Below are 14,310 nucleotides of genomic sequence, written 5' to 3' on the forward strand. Positions count from 1 at the left end.
AAAGCAAAAGAAACAGATTTTTTTAGTTTTAATTCAAAATGGTCGAAATCTAAGTAATTTGACTTTCTATTCACTATAGAAGAAAGTGCTACCAAGGTCTAGAGTTCACCCCAGCCCTAACTTTTATGACATCTGCAAGTTTGTGTTTCTAGGATTCCACCTCAAGTAAATACTTGCTATATGTGTGATTTTTTATTTTCTAGAGATGAAGGAGTCAAAATGACTGCTTTGCTTCTGCTGTATGTGTCTTGGAAATGGATTTTTCTATGAAGTCTGTGGAAGCTTGTTACCATGTTAAATGCCCAGCTTTCATTAAATCTACACCTGAAGGGTAAGTAAATGAATCCTGAATTTCACATTCGAGGGTATGTGTGCTTTTCATGGATTTATGCCAGCTAGATTTTAAATTTAAAGAAACATTGTCATAACTTTAACCACACTGTGGCTAGGCCAAACCTCAAAGATCTTGTTCTGAGGGCCACTACCCTTTGAAGTGGCACCACTGACAGTTTTAGCAACTGTAGGTATTTATGAGGTACAAAATTATAAAGTAAACAGGCATAAAATGTTATTTTAACAGCATACAAGCATCACCAAGCTGAATATATTCTTGTGTTCTAAGCATTGGTTTACTCAATTTGATTTTTGTTTTCTCTCATCTCTTCTCTTTTTTCCTTTTCTCTTCTTTCTCTTTTTTTTTTTTTTTTTTTCCTGTATGAACCTGTCCTGAAGAAACATGGAAGAGGTCTTTTCCAACTGCTGTATGAAATCTCTAACAGCTCAGGTGTATGTGTTTACTATGAATTGAACTCAAAGCTCTTAAGTAATGCTGTGTGTTTAGCCTGTTTACTCCCCAAAGTAGCTGGAGAATTATCTGTGCATTTTCCACATTGTTTTCAGTGTGCTGCTTTGTTTGATGGTGGTTTATTAATGATACTTGTGATTTATTACTGTCACTTTATTAGATTATTTGCAAATCGGTGACAAAGCACTATGTGGATCATGCCTTGTTAGTCATAAAAGCACTCAAGAAGCCATGAAAATCAGTTAAGCTTGAACCTATTGAATGAAGGAGCATAGTGCTCTCTATTGATCAGGAGCCTTTAGATATGTAATGAATAGTAGTACCTTTGTAGCACTGTCAGATAGTGTTTTCCTTTGGATCTGATAAATTACACCCTTTTGTACCAGTGGCTTGAGATTTGGCATAAAACATTCTTGTATTAGTATTTCTTTCAGCTCCAGTACTGGGGTGATCTTACGTGACCGAGGCAGATAAATGTTAGAAGAAAAATTGATATTTGCTCTCCCAACATAGTGTTGACCATTGAATTAACACTGATCTGACTTTCCTATGTGTGCAGGAGACTGAGGGCTTGATTACAAATGATTAGCAGAACATTTTTACAGCCTGTGTGCATGATGCATACAGTCTCTCTCATATGACTATACATATGCATGTTTGGATTGTAGCTAATTTCTTTATAAATACAGATTTATTTATTAACTTCTTATTGAATGGGCAAATATATAAGATTAATTTTGCTTTTTTTGTTGGTTTGAAATGTACTGTGCTTCTATTTACAATATCAGTACTTGATTTCCTCCTTTCTTTGCAGCTTGTACAGTCTTTTACACAAAACCAGAGTTGGATTGTAGGTAAAATATTACTATTTTAATTGGATGAAGTTAAAGGCATAGTTTGTGGTGCAGCAGGCCCCAAGTCTTATCCCTATAATAGGGAAGGATATCCCTATTAATACTAATAGCCAGATGCTTTGGAGGTGTTCACTAGGATATCACTCTGGATTAGGGTCACTTTCTCCTTCCATCCACTCCTCTCCCTTGTAAGAAAAATAGAAGAATGAGCCCAGTAGCCTATTTTATTGACAGAACTATAGACAATAATTTTTCAGCAGCTTTTTAATTTTTGCTTTTTTTTTCCTAGATGTTTTCTAGTGCTCCCTCAGCTTCCTTCAGTGTTTGCTCAGGTTATCAGTGTTTCAATTAATTCCTCTCAAATGAGCCTGATTTAGGCAATAGTAGCCAAAACCTCAGGGGACTCCTTGGCAGCACAAAAGAACAGTGACAGTTGCTTGAACATCAGCAGTGCCTTGGTGTGTAAAATAAGGAAAAGGTTCCATTGAACTCAATATAAGATTTCTTAGCTGTGTTTGCAGCTACAGGCAAAATGCAGTCACACTTCCATCTAACAATCAAAGAAGAAGTAGTGTTTGGTAAAACCTTTGTCCCAGTGTTTTTCACCTTTCATGCACGAAAAGATTCCATTTCCTATTCCTCCTAAAGACAACAGCTATGGAAGCTGAGAACTGAATTTAAAAAATACAAATGTCAGTAGAAATACAGTTTTCTCTGACTGGAAAGGCTTGGGTACAAGGAAAAGGAAGCTTCTATGGATCTTTACCTAATGATACTATTTTTCAGTCTCTCTGGAACGTGTGTTTTGTGACTGACTGGAGACTCCAGTTGTAACAGTTCTCTTCCAGCCAAACACCTCAGTGGGTTAACCAGCAGTGTCAATTTTGGCACACAAATAAAAACTGTTTGCTAAGGTGGATGAACTGTGTCCTGTCTCTTGGTATAGCTACTGAATTCAGGATAAATGCCTGAAGTTGATATTTTGACTCTTTAAGTCTTTTCAGTTACTTCTAAATTAATTAATATTATAAATTCTATTAAACTGATTCAAAAGCTCTCTTGGCAACACTGTAACACAGTGACCACCTAAACAGTAAATGAAAACATAGCTAAAAAGGCTCAAAGCTTAGTAACATCTGCAGTGCATTAAGAAAGGTTTCAGAGCTCTAACACATGACCCAAGTGCCAGAGTATCTTTTACTGCAGCCTGATTTTGCTCTGGTCTTTCTCAGAGCTGGCTTAAAGGGCAAGCAGTCTCTAATGACCACATTAATTGACCCAACAGAATAGATTAAGAGGGGGGGAAGTGATTACCATCTCAAATCACTATTTTCTATGTAAATTTTTACATTAAATTAATCTAGATCAATGTCTAACTCACTCAATAAGTGTTTCTTACTCTAAGAAGGCAACCATAATTAAGTTATAAAATTACAGAAGTCTGGCTGAAAATTTACAGCTACAAAATATTTTGAGGTTAAAGCAAATAATTTCTTCTGACTATGTAGCAATTCTGATAAAAAGCTCTCTCTGGCTGCTGTCATAAAAATAGACGAGTCACTGCACTTTAAATGTCATCCCATCATTTAAATCTTTAATAGTAATTTCATTTTCTGCGGAAAGTACTGAAATATTGTCAGTACCTAAATGAGCCAAATAATGATACCTCCACCCAATCATGTTTTAATGAAAAAGATCATAGTAAGACTTGCCATAGAAACCAGTAAATTGTGCTGAAAGACAGTTTGATCAGGAAAACTTTCCATTCATTTGCTTGCAGCTTTCAAGATATCTGTAATTATATATCCTTACCTACTCAGAAGAATTTCATCTCTGTGACAATTTCAGAGAAACCATGTGTGTGCAGTCCCTCTCATTCATATGTGACATATTCACATCTCATTTGAAGACAGTCCATCCGAGCTGCCTGGAGACAGTGAGGGGCAATAACAAGCGGTGGATGTTATTCCTGTTGAGTAAAATCCTACTCTGTGGCCAGTCCTACAAGAAATAATGACCAAACCAACCCAAAGAAAAAAACAAAAAAAAAGGCAAAATAAAATCCAGTAAGAAAGAAAGAAAGGGTTTACACTTTCTTTTCCTCTATTAAATTGTGGGGTTTTATATCCTCATTTGGCTTCTGCACCCCAAGTGTAAAATTTTTTATGTAGTGGTGTGTCTGTCATGACCTGCTCTGCATGACTTGAAAGTTTTAGTAAAATTGAAACTCAGAAGGCTTCTTAAATGTGGGAAAGGGCTGCCATTGTTGGCAGTGTTACAAGACTTAGAATATTGCTGGGAATTTAATAATAGTAAATAGTAGCAAATTGATAAGAGAGATGCCTGACTTGAACATACCTCTGTGGCCTGTGCAGCATGGACAGCAAAATCTTCTAATGTAGCAGTTTGAGTAGCTGATCAGTAACAGTCCAGGAAATTTACTTTATGGTTTCTCTCACTGCAAATGTACACTTACAGACACATATCTTAAAAAAAAGATTTATTACTCAGCATAACCTGATCTGGCACAAAAGTGGTATTTTCTACTAATGCACTAAATTACAGAGATAGAAAACAGTGTGTTTGATGTGTACTGAATTACTATTCTTAGAGAAAAATAAAAATGGAATAGTGCTTCCTGAGAACCAGAAAAAATGCACTTTCTGGTATTTTATATCTCATATATTTTCTTTGTTCTTGATATGGGGACAAATTAAGGGTCTGAGAGTCTTATCCCAGGGTTAGTCAGAGCAAGACTCTCCTAAACTGCTCTGTCCTGTCTCTCTTACTTGACGCCTTAAGTTTTAGCTGTCATATTTTCAGATTCTGTGCCGCCCAGGTGTGTAGCTCTGAGTTTCATATTAAGTTATCAGTAAGTTCTCTTCACGGGGTAGGTGGACAAAACAATCCTTTTCCAGCTTGGGACCAAGGACAACCATTACAAGCTTCAGGCCTAAAAAGCATAAACAGAGAACTGAAGAGAGCAAACAACGAGGATGGGACTTCATAACCTAAAGCTATAACTGGACAATTAACTCCAATATGCAAATAGACCAAAACTTTAAAAAGTGTGAAACCTTGTGACCAGACATCCATTTTGTGACCATTTTGTGACCATCTTGGGTGTAGCCCTGGCCAGGCTCTTGTTCTGCCCAAGGTGTAACCTTTAAGGCCTTTTAATAAATACCTACTTTATTCTTTAACTCTGTCTAGCCTCTGTACTACATCAGCCTTCTCAAGGCTTCAGTTCCTCATGCCTCATGCAGGCTGCTTTTTATTCAGGGGTCATTCTCATATACCAGCTATGGAGAACCACCACCACTTCTAATGATGGCCTTGCTAATATTATTTTTTTAATTGCTTGCAGTAATATTGTAAAGTGAAAGTAGATTCTTGATCTACTTAGCCTCCTGTTCCCTGGCACCAGTCTAAAGAGAAGAGTTTTATTGTTGCAGTGAAAATCTGTCAGTACCAGCTCCATTTGGTTAAGAAAAGAGGGCAAAAACATGAATGGCGTTGATTCCCTTAATCAGTTTAGCACAATGCTGATGACAGATCGCAAAACCAAAAGAAGCTCACCAATATTCAAATAGATAACAAACCCCCCCTTTGTGAAATGGAATTTTCTTTGTATAGCAATGAGAAATAATTCCTTCCATAAAACATTTATAAAAGATATGAGACTGTAAGAGAGCTCTTGAAACTTTGCATCCAGACCTCACTATTATGTTATTCCATGAGTAAAAAAAAATATTAATAATGAAATTTCTATGTATTCTTCATGAACCCATGAAGCTTCATCTTAAAATTAAGGTTATGCTTCTTGTGCTCTGCTCCAGTATCCTACTTTACTGAAGATTATATATAATCCTATAACTTAATTTTTTGTCACACTGAACATTTTTACTGTATTTTTATGGTTTGCAACACAGAAAAAGGAATCCCCCAAATACAGTGTAGCTATGACACAAAGTAACCGTTATGTCCATTAGAAAAGACATTTGTGTTGTTGCCATTGGTAAGGAGTGCAATCTTCAGACATCCACTCCAGTATTCTGGGTAAAAACATTTTTATTAAAAGGAAAACCAGGGCTGAGCTTGCTTTGATTATTTTTGATTTTCTTTCCCAAATAGAAAGTTCCAAAAAGGAGGCCAAATGAATGCTATAAATTATTTTATAAGATGACTGTAGGTTGTATATTTCAAAACAACTAAACCAAACAAACTAGAAAGCTCTGGTATTAAGCAAATGAAAAACGCATTCCAGACGGAAAAGAGCTCAAGATTCAGAGCTGCCCAGAGTCCAGAATGCTCTGTCAAAATTAGGTTATATTAGTGGAGTCCTGAGAAGGAGATTTGGAAAAGAGGCAGAGTTAAAACAGGAATTAAACAGTGTTTGACAGGCTAAATGGAATACATTTCCTAGCTCCAAATGGCTGCACAGTACTCCTGTAATTGGTGTTTTGCTCAAAGCATAATGAGAAGAGAAAAGGGAAAATTATTTAATTTATCCAGACTATAATCAATCACTTCCAGGAAAAGAAGTCTTTCATTATTTTCCAGGAGCAATAGGAGTTGTTAAGTATATTATTTGAATGTACAAATTGCTTTATGAAAGAAAAAAAATAAAAGTTATTAGAGGAACAAGATGCACAAAATTAATCTGTAAATTTTATAACTATTCATAGTCATTCTGATGTCTTTGTGCCTCAATACATGTATTTTTTTCTTTATTATCTCCAAAGTGCCAATGTCATAAAAGCATGAAAGCAATAGAAAATGTGGAGAAGCCTCCGAAGAAAAGGAATTTTTTCATCTGGTAACAGGTCCAGCCCCAGAGCCATAAAGACCTTTCCTGGAAATTTTAGGACTGCAAAAGTATACTGAATTTTGCCAAATTACTTACTTCTGATGGAAATTCTCTAATGGTACTGTTGGTTTCTGGACAATGACAGAAATAATTACATAAAGTGGTGGTAGGCAAATGATCAGAAAATATTCTGCACAGCTATAATATCCAAGAATTTGTGAGTGCTTAAATTTGTATTGTCTTATCTGGTCATGAGAATAATGTCACTCCCACGTTTAAAGAGCAGGAAAGCTGAATCACAGGAAAGTCAGTCTTGTTCTCATTAAAGTTAACACTATAATGCCTGGAGACCATCTTTGGTATATAGAATGGAAGACCAAACCCAGAACAGTATGGATTTGATTTTGCTTGCCAACGTGGGCTTCATTAAAAAAATAAAATAAAATAAAATAAAATAAAAACAAAATTTAAAAAAAGAGTTACAGAAATTATCCTTGATTTTCTAAGTGTGCTACAGTGCTCTGAAAGCCTCTTTACTCAGCAAGTGCAAGAATAGATTCAGTGTTTCTTCCTCTCCTAGAACCTCCAGGGTCTTGGACAGAGGAAAAACCAGATGAGCCCAAACCAACCTCCCCAAGTAAAAAAAAAGAAAAAAATAAAAAATTCCATGAACCAAGCATAGCCAGGAAGTTAGTGGCTGCACTAATTATTAGTTTCCAGGAGTCATTTGACATCCAGGAATTTCCTACTGGCGATATTGCGCCTAAATGAAGCTCCATTACTCTGCAGACTCTCTGAAGTCCCCTTGCACAGGTTGCTATCAGGTAAATTGGTTATCGAAGCAGCAGTGCATGGATGGAGTCTCAGCTGTGCTCTTGAACATGCCTATACAGAGCTCTCCAGCTTTGCAGATGTCAGCAAAATCTTCTCTTGTGATACTGTTCTGCTTTCAGTGGCACCTGAATCAATCTGTTATCTAGGAAAAGCCTGGGTTCTTTAAAATAGTGAGTTCAGAAGCAGGCAGCTCTAAAGTGTAGGTTTAGGTATTATGTAGCTGTGTGTCAGTTTTATGGACATAATCCCTCCGTTTTAACTGAGCTTTTTAATTTCACCTAAAAAGGAAGCCAGCTGAATTCTTCCAAGCCCTTTTAATTCCCATCTCCGTGTGCTGCTTCACTTAGTGTTTCTTATAACAAAAGGCTTTTAAAGTTGATAAATGGCTGCAGAGATTTTGCTTTACTTTGTTGCTTTTCTATTTATTTAACCAAGAGCAGTTCTTTTAGTCCTGACCTCAGCCTTGTCAAATAGACTGTGTTTGTCAAACTGCTCATGCTCCCATTAACTCCTAGCTGTTTCAGTTGTCAAATTTGATGAATGGCTCAAATGCTGCGAGCATCATTAAAAGCAGGGATACTGAAGAAAGTATTATGCTATACTGAGTCCAAATACACACCATAAATAGGAAAATTCCAAGCAAAGAAAATCTTTTATTGCATAAAGGAAATTGCAAGTGGTTTAAACTAATCTCTTTTAATGCCATCTTTCATATGTGCAGGAGACAAGAAAAAGCCGCTCAGGTTTCACGGTTGGTATTATCTCTTCATAGTTAAAGAACATTACTAGCTTTATAACCTTATTTATACAGAGTTCATGTTAGTGTTTGGGTCTGCTTGGGGGAACAGGCCCTCTCAGTGGGAATAAAAGTGACAGAACTGTTCCCACAGTGCTCTGTAGGTCCAGAGGGTCGGTCCCTTCCCAAAACAGAGCCGGCTGTTTCTGTAAGTCTGGGTTTCCCCTAAGTGAGATGCCAGAGCGCAGCCACTGCTGCTGTTTGCCCTGCAGGACTGGCAGGGTCCGGCACTGCCCGTGGCTGTGCCCACAGCACAGGGAGCACAGCTGGGCTCTCTCCCAGGAGCTGCCCGGGGCAGCGGCACAAGGTCCGGCCGGACAGCGCTGGCACGGCTCGGCTCTCCGGTCATGCTGCAGCGAGCCTCAGAGCTCCTCTGGTCTGGGGCTCCGTCTGCCCTTTGCCGTACTGCCAGCAAGGAGCACAGCTCAGGATTACTGCTGGGAAGTTGGGCAACAGCTTCAGCACAAAGAATGACTGTTGTTTTTGTTGGGGTTGTAGTGTTCTGGATTCTGGGCTATTTTTAACTGCTGAAGTCTACCTAAAGGCCAAAGGACTGCTGTTGGAATATTTGTTTTTACGTTCTCGAGGCAGATAAAATTCTTCAGATGAGTATTTATACAGAGATACATATATATTTAGATATGAAAGTTATACACTTCTAGACTGGTGACACTCTGCTTATTAAGGTCAAGACAGAGTTACTGGTGTATTTTTTAATTATTTTTTGGTTTTAAAATTGATAACCTAAGTGCATATGCATAAAGGCTGGTTCTAAGATTCCTGAGTGTTACCCATGTGGAATTTTCATCATGAATAATACTTCTGCTGCATTAGATTTTTCCTGGGCAGTGGTACAAACCATAACAATGAGGACAGCAGGAAAACCATTACAGCAATTCTAAGACAGAATCAGAAGTGGGTCATCAAAGTTTGTATTTTCCCAAACTACAGAAGCACATCAATTTTTTTTCTTATTATTAGAAAATAGGAATTATTTATTGATTTCAGGTTTTTAGGAAATACAGAGAAAGCAAATAGACTTCCAGTGGTGTCAGAAACTGCATCAGCTAGGGTTTGCCTTCAGTGAGTATAATTCTTCCTGGCTGCTTGAGTGCAAACGATGACACAAATGCTCTCTCTGCAATTGCAGCTAACTCCAACTTTAGTTTTGAGGTCATCTTTCCAAAACTTTAGTTTGGAAAGGTGATGCAGGATGTTGGTTACAGAACGTGATGCACCATGACTCTAAATCCAAGATTTGCATCACAGCCACAGCATAAATCTAAAGATGTTTTGAAAAGCATTGCCAGTTAATCAGTTCATGTCAGTAATTTTTCCCTTTCCTCGATGCCATCAGTGGCAGAGTGCAGAGGTGAGCTCTGGGCTTCCACTACTGCCAGGGAGGGTACAAGGGTGGGCAGTGAGAACTTCTGCCTGCCGTCTGCACCAGGGGTATTCAAACTACCCCATGCACTCACTGGCAGAGTGATGAAACAATTCATTATTTCTTCCCAGGTGAAAAGGTGCTGCTTTTTGTCTGGACTAGATTTCTCATGTTTGCCTGAGAAATTAGATTTAGATCACAGGGAGTGGATGTGGACAATACAAACTTAATTATTTCATCCAGACTAGCGATGAAATGGTATCAATAATCATTAATGTGTGTTACTATTCTAGGGTGTATCTGATGTTTGCTGCCTAGGGCCCTAAATATATATTTAGTTTTCTGAATAGTTCTAGAATTTCTTTAAATCAATGGAGTTCATGGTTCTTTTGTTATTCACTGGGTGGTAATACTATTAGCAAGCAAAATACTTTCATTAGAACAAATGCTTTCCTTAAGCCTCAACTTATTCTTATTTCTGCCTGTAGCAGAAATTAAATATTTATTAGGCAAAACAAAGTAGGAAAGCTGCAATCATTCCCTAATGAGGTTTCCTGCACTTTTAATCATGATTTGTTGGTGTCTCTGGATTTCTGTTACTCTCAGGAGCACTGACTTCATTTGATTAGCCACATTCAAGCTGAGTCTACAGGAACAGCTCTGCATTTACTATTGCGTTCTACTGGACAGAATTATAACCATCAGTAGCTGCATCTCTGAATTAAATATAAGTATGCACATACACTGTGGGTACCAAGCCCCCAACCCACATGTGCTCTCCCACTAAGATCAGTGAAACCAGCACTTATGAGAAAACAGAGTTCTGCAGGCTCAGTTGGTCTCTAATGAAACATGACCTCGACCTGGGCAAGTGGGATTGGAGATGTCAGTATCTACACACTTGTTAAAGCAGTGAAATGAGGAATTTGGCTCATAGTTCACTGAAAAGGCATCAGCAAGGTTAAAGCAAAACATAAGAAAAAGCTTGTTTGCTGTGCCCCCTCGTTCAGCAAATAAATGATACTGTCAGGAGTTTCGAAGCAAGCACTTCAGCCTGTTCCTGGAAAGCATCACTGGTGAGAAAAATAATTTTCAGTAGAACTCAGGAACTGAGAGGAAAAAATACTGTATAAATAAGTAACAAGTTGGCCCACTGGCAGCCAAGCTAAAGAGGACTCATTTCCTATGGATTTCTGTCTCTCCTGCCTCACCGTCTGCTTCCCAGCCCTCATCCACCTTCAGCCCTGCTGTCCTTCCTGCCTGCAGTGCCTGGCAGGGAGCCCTGTGTCTGTGGCCAGGGTAGCACTGCTGTGTGTGCAGCCATCAGCTGTCCCCAATTTGCACCAGACTTGTCAGAACTTGACTCACTGAGACCTCTGCCCTTCTGTAAAATGGAGTTAAAACTGGGGGGAAAGAGCAAACAGATGACAGGCAAACATTCATATGACACAATTATTTTGAAACCTCATTTTCCCTAAGGAACTGTGTACTTTTTTAGTAGTCAGTATTTTCACAGATTGGATATTTTGCTTATTTTGGAAAGCATGTAGAAAGATGCATAGAAACAATCACTGAGGTGGCACCATGCTTTCTCTGAGTAAATACCCACAAAAACATTCCAATTACCATATTCCACAACACATATGTCCTAACCCTGCTGCTTTATACCGCTTGGATTAAGCTGCACCACAGACACTGAGGACCTGAAGCACAGAAGCCCCTTATCAAACAAGTCTGCCCTCTTTGTTTGTTAGTCCCTGGAATTGCTACATTTATGTCATATAGACATGCTAATGTTTGGAAGAGAATTTGAAATTTAACAGAAGACTCCTACTCGACAAGACAAAAGAACACCAATTTCTCCTTGAGAGTGATGCTGATGGTGTCAGTAGGATTGCAACATGTTAATTAATTTAAGCATTTCAGTTGAGTGGTTTTCTTTAATAATTTTCAGATTTTTCCTATAATGACCAATTAATTGTAGCACTAACTCAGTGCAACTATGATACCCTCAGTACCCTGCAGCAGAACTGTCTGAGCAGGTACACACTTCTCATTTTCTTTTGTCTGTTTTGCTTGCTTGCTTGTCACTTCAGTTTGCCTGCAAGTGTTTGCCTTGTGCTGTTGCCACTCAGAATGCTAGGGCTGGGAAGTAAATATGGGACAAAGATAGTATCAATTTAGATAGCAATGTGGGTTTGTGTGTGTGGCTTTTAAGAAAATTGAAGAAATTTTGCATCACTTGAATTTTTCTAGCTTTTATTAAGCAATAAAAATTATATCTTTTCATTTTTACAATAATCAATCTATAAGTAGGGGGATTTTTTCCTCAGTTTTGAAATTCATAAATGTGTGACAGAAAGGAATGATTTTCCCTGATATTAAAATATTAAATCATCATCAGAACTTGCCTCTGGACTCAGAGACAATGATTTATGTATCTCCTGTTCTCTGTTTTACTTTTGTTTCATAGGCATAATGTAAGAGCCCTACTATTCTCATAGAATGTGCATCTCTAGTAGTGTCTTTGTTGAACAGATTTAGCTAATGTTATATGGGCAACAGGTCTTTGCTGGTTAGAGAGTTCTTGGTATTTCTCCTTTTCTTTTTCCTTTTCCAGCATATACATCCTACAAAGCTTGAAAGCTTTGGAAAGGACTGGATGTATCTTAATAATTTTAAGAAATGTTTACTTGGACCTAAATTTTGTTCTTCCCTTTCTCTTTTTGTCATTTCTGGATGAAGAAAAACATTTCTAGCAGAGGCATGAATATTGGCCTTGTCCCCCAGTGCCCAGAAACTATGTCACTGCAAATGGTAAATGAAGTTTAGTCACATGGTGTGATCTCCAACTCCCTGAGTCCCTCACCAAAGTGAGTGAGGTTGAAATTCCCTCATCTTATATCTCTCTGCTAAAGTTGTGGTGCTGTCTCTTTGCTACAGAAGTTTTGATTTTATTCTCTAGCACTACTTCCTTATTGTCTTTTAGATTTGTTGTCCTTCTAGTCATGTGAGTTTTCAGCCCACCCAACACTCTTCTGAGATACCTGGAACTTGGCACTTTTTCTTCAGCATCGTAGAAATTCTTGAAGTCTTCTTAACTTCTACTTTATTGCAGAGTTTTTAGTGGGAATTATTGCACTCAGAAAAACTGCAATTCTAAAGAATAATCAGCTGCTTGCAAGAATATTTCAGCTGATGTCCCTGTGATTGCCTTGTTATTTTGTTTTACTATTTCAAAATATTCTGTTATGCTTCAGCTCCTACAAACTATTTAGAAGCACCCTCCAGACTAGACCTTTGTCCATCTTAAAAAAAGATAGTTTGCATGGATTGCATGAGGTCATGGGATCACTGCTTTTTAGGATGGAGACTCACTGAAGACTTAAGTGAGGCAGATAACCTGACTAACTCACAAAGGCTAAAGGTATCCAAATTGTTATAGTCTAAGCCATAACTGTCCTAAGAATTCACAGAATCACAGAATGACTAGGTTGGAAGAGGCCTCCAAGATCATCGAGTCCAACCCAGCTCTAACACCTCAACTAAGCCATGGCACCAAGTGCCACCCCCAGTCTGTTTTTAAACACATCCAGGGATGTGACTCCACCACCTCTCCAGGCAGACCATTCCTATACTTTATCACTCTGTAAAAATCTTTTTCCTATTATCCAACCTATATTTCCCTTGGTACAGTTTGGGACCGTGTCCTCTCATTCTGTCAGTTGTTGTGTGGAGAAAGAGACCAAACCTGCCTACAGCCACCTTTCAGGAAGTTGTAGAGAGTGATAAGGCCACCTCTGACTCTCCTTTTCTCCAGGCTAAACAACCCCAGCTCCCTCAGCCATTCCTCCTGTTCCATTCACAACAGGGCTTGTGATCCAAGCCCCTCACCAACCTCGTTGCCTCCTCTGGATGTGCTCAAGTGTCTCAAGGTCCTTCCTGAATTGAGGGGCCAGAACTGGGCACAGAACTCAAGGTGTGACCTCACCAGTGCTGAGTACAGGGGAAGAATGACCCCCTTGGTCCTGCTGGCCACACTATTCCTGATCCAGGCCAGGGGCCATTGGCATCCTTGGCCCCCAGGGCACACTGCTGGCTCATGTCCAGCTGGCTGTCACCAGCACCCCCAGGTCCCTTTCTGCCTGGGCACTGTCCAGCCACACCATCCCCAGCCTGTAACATTGCAGGGGGTTAATGTGGTTCTACAGGATTTGACACTTGGACTTATTAAACATCATCTTATTGGACTCTGCACATCATTCCAACCATTCCAAGTCTCTTTGCAGAGCCCTCCTCCCTTCCAACAGACTGACACATGATCCCAGCTTAGTGTCATCTGCAAATTTACTAATGAAAGACTCAATACCCTCATCATGTCATCAATAAAAATATTGAACAGAACTGGCCCCAGCACAGACCTCTGAGGAACACCACTGGTCACTGGCCCCCAGCTGGATGCAGCACTGTTCACCACCACTCTCTGGGCCCAGCCATCCAGCCAGTTCTGAACCCAGCACAGAGTGCTCCTCTCCAAGCCATGGGCTGCCAGCTGTTCCAGGAGTGTGCTGTGGGAGACAGTGTCAAAGGCCTTGCTGAAGTCCAAATGGACAACATCCACAGACTTTCCCACATCCACCAGGGTGAGTCACCTGGTCATAAAAGGAAATCAGGTTGGTCAGACATGAGCTGCACCTCCTAAACCCATGCTGGCTGGGTCTGATACCCTGGCCATCCTGTAAGTGATGACACTCAGTATAAACTGTTCCCTAACCTTACCAGGTACTGAGGTCAGGCTGACTGGTCTAGAATTACCAGGATCCTCCT

The 14,310-nt window shown here is 39.2% G+C and overlaps 1 long non-coding RNA gene across 2 annotated transcripts in view; it reads left to right on the forward strand.

Moving 5' to 3' along the window:
* The window catches only part of LOC107201677, a 49,781-nt gene that overhangs the window by 34,001 nt on the left and 1,470 nt on the right, over window positions 1-14,310 (forward strand). Inside the window, exons 3-4 of one of the 2 annotated variants that reach the window (XR_004496779.1) lie at window positions 204-331; window positions 733-2,568. This is a non-coding gene — a long non-coding RNA (uncharacterized LOC107201677). Of the gene's footprint in view, window positions 1-203; window positions 332-732; window positions 2,569-14,310 lie in introns of those variants that run through there. The other variant, XR_004496780.1, reaches the window with a different exon arrangement.

This window comes from Parus major, chromosome 3 (assembly GCF_001522545.3).
Source record: "Parus major isolate Abel chromosome 3, Parus_major1.1, whole genome shotgun sequence".
In the NCBI taxonomy this organism is placed as follows: Eukaryota; Metazoa; Chordata; class Aves; order Passeriformes; family Paridae; genus Parus; species Parus major.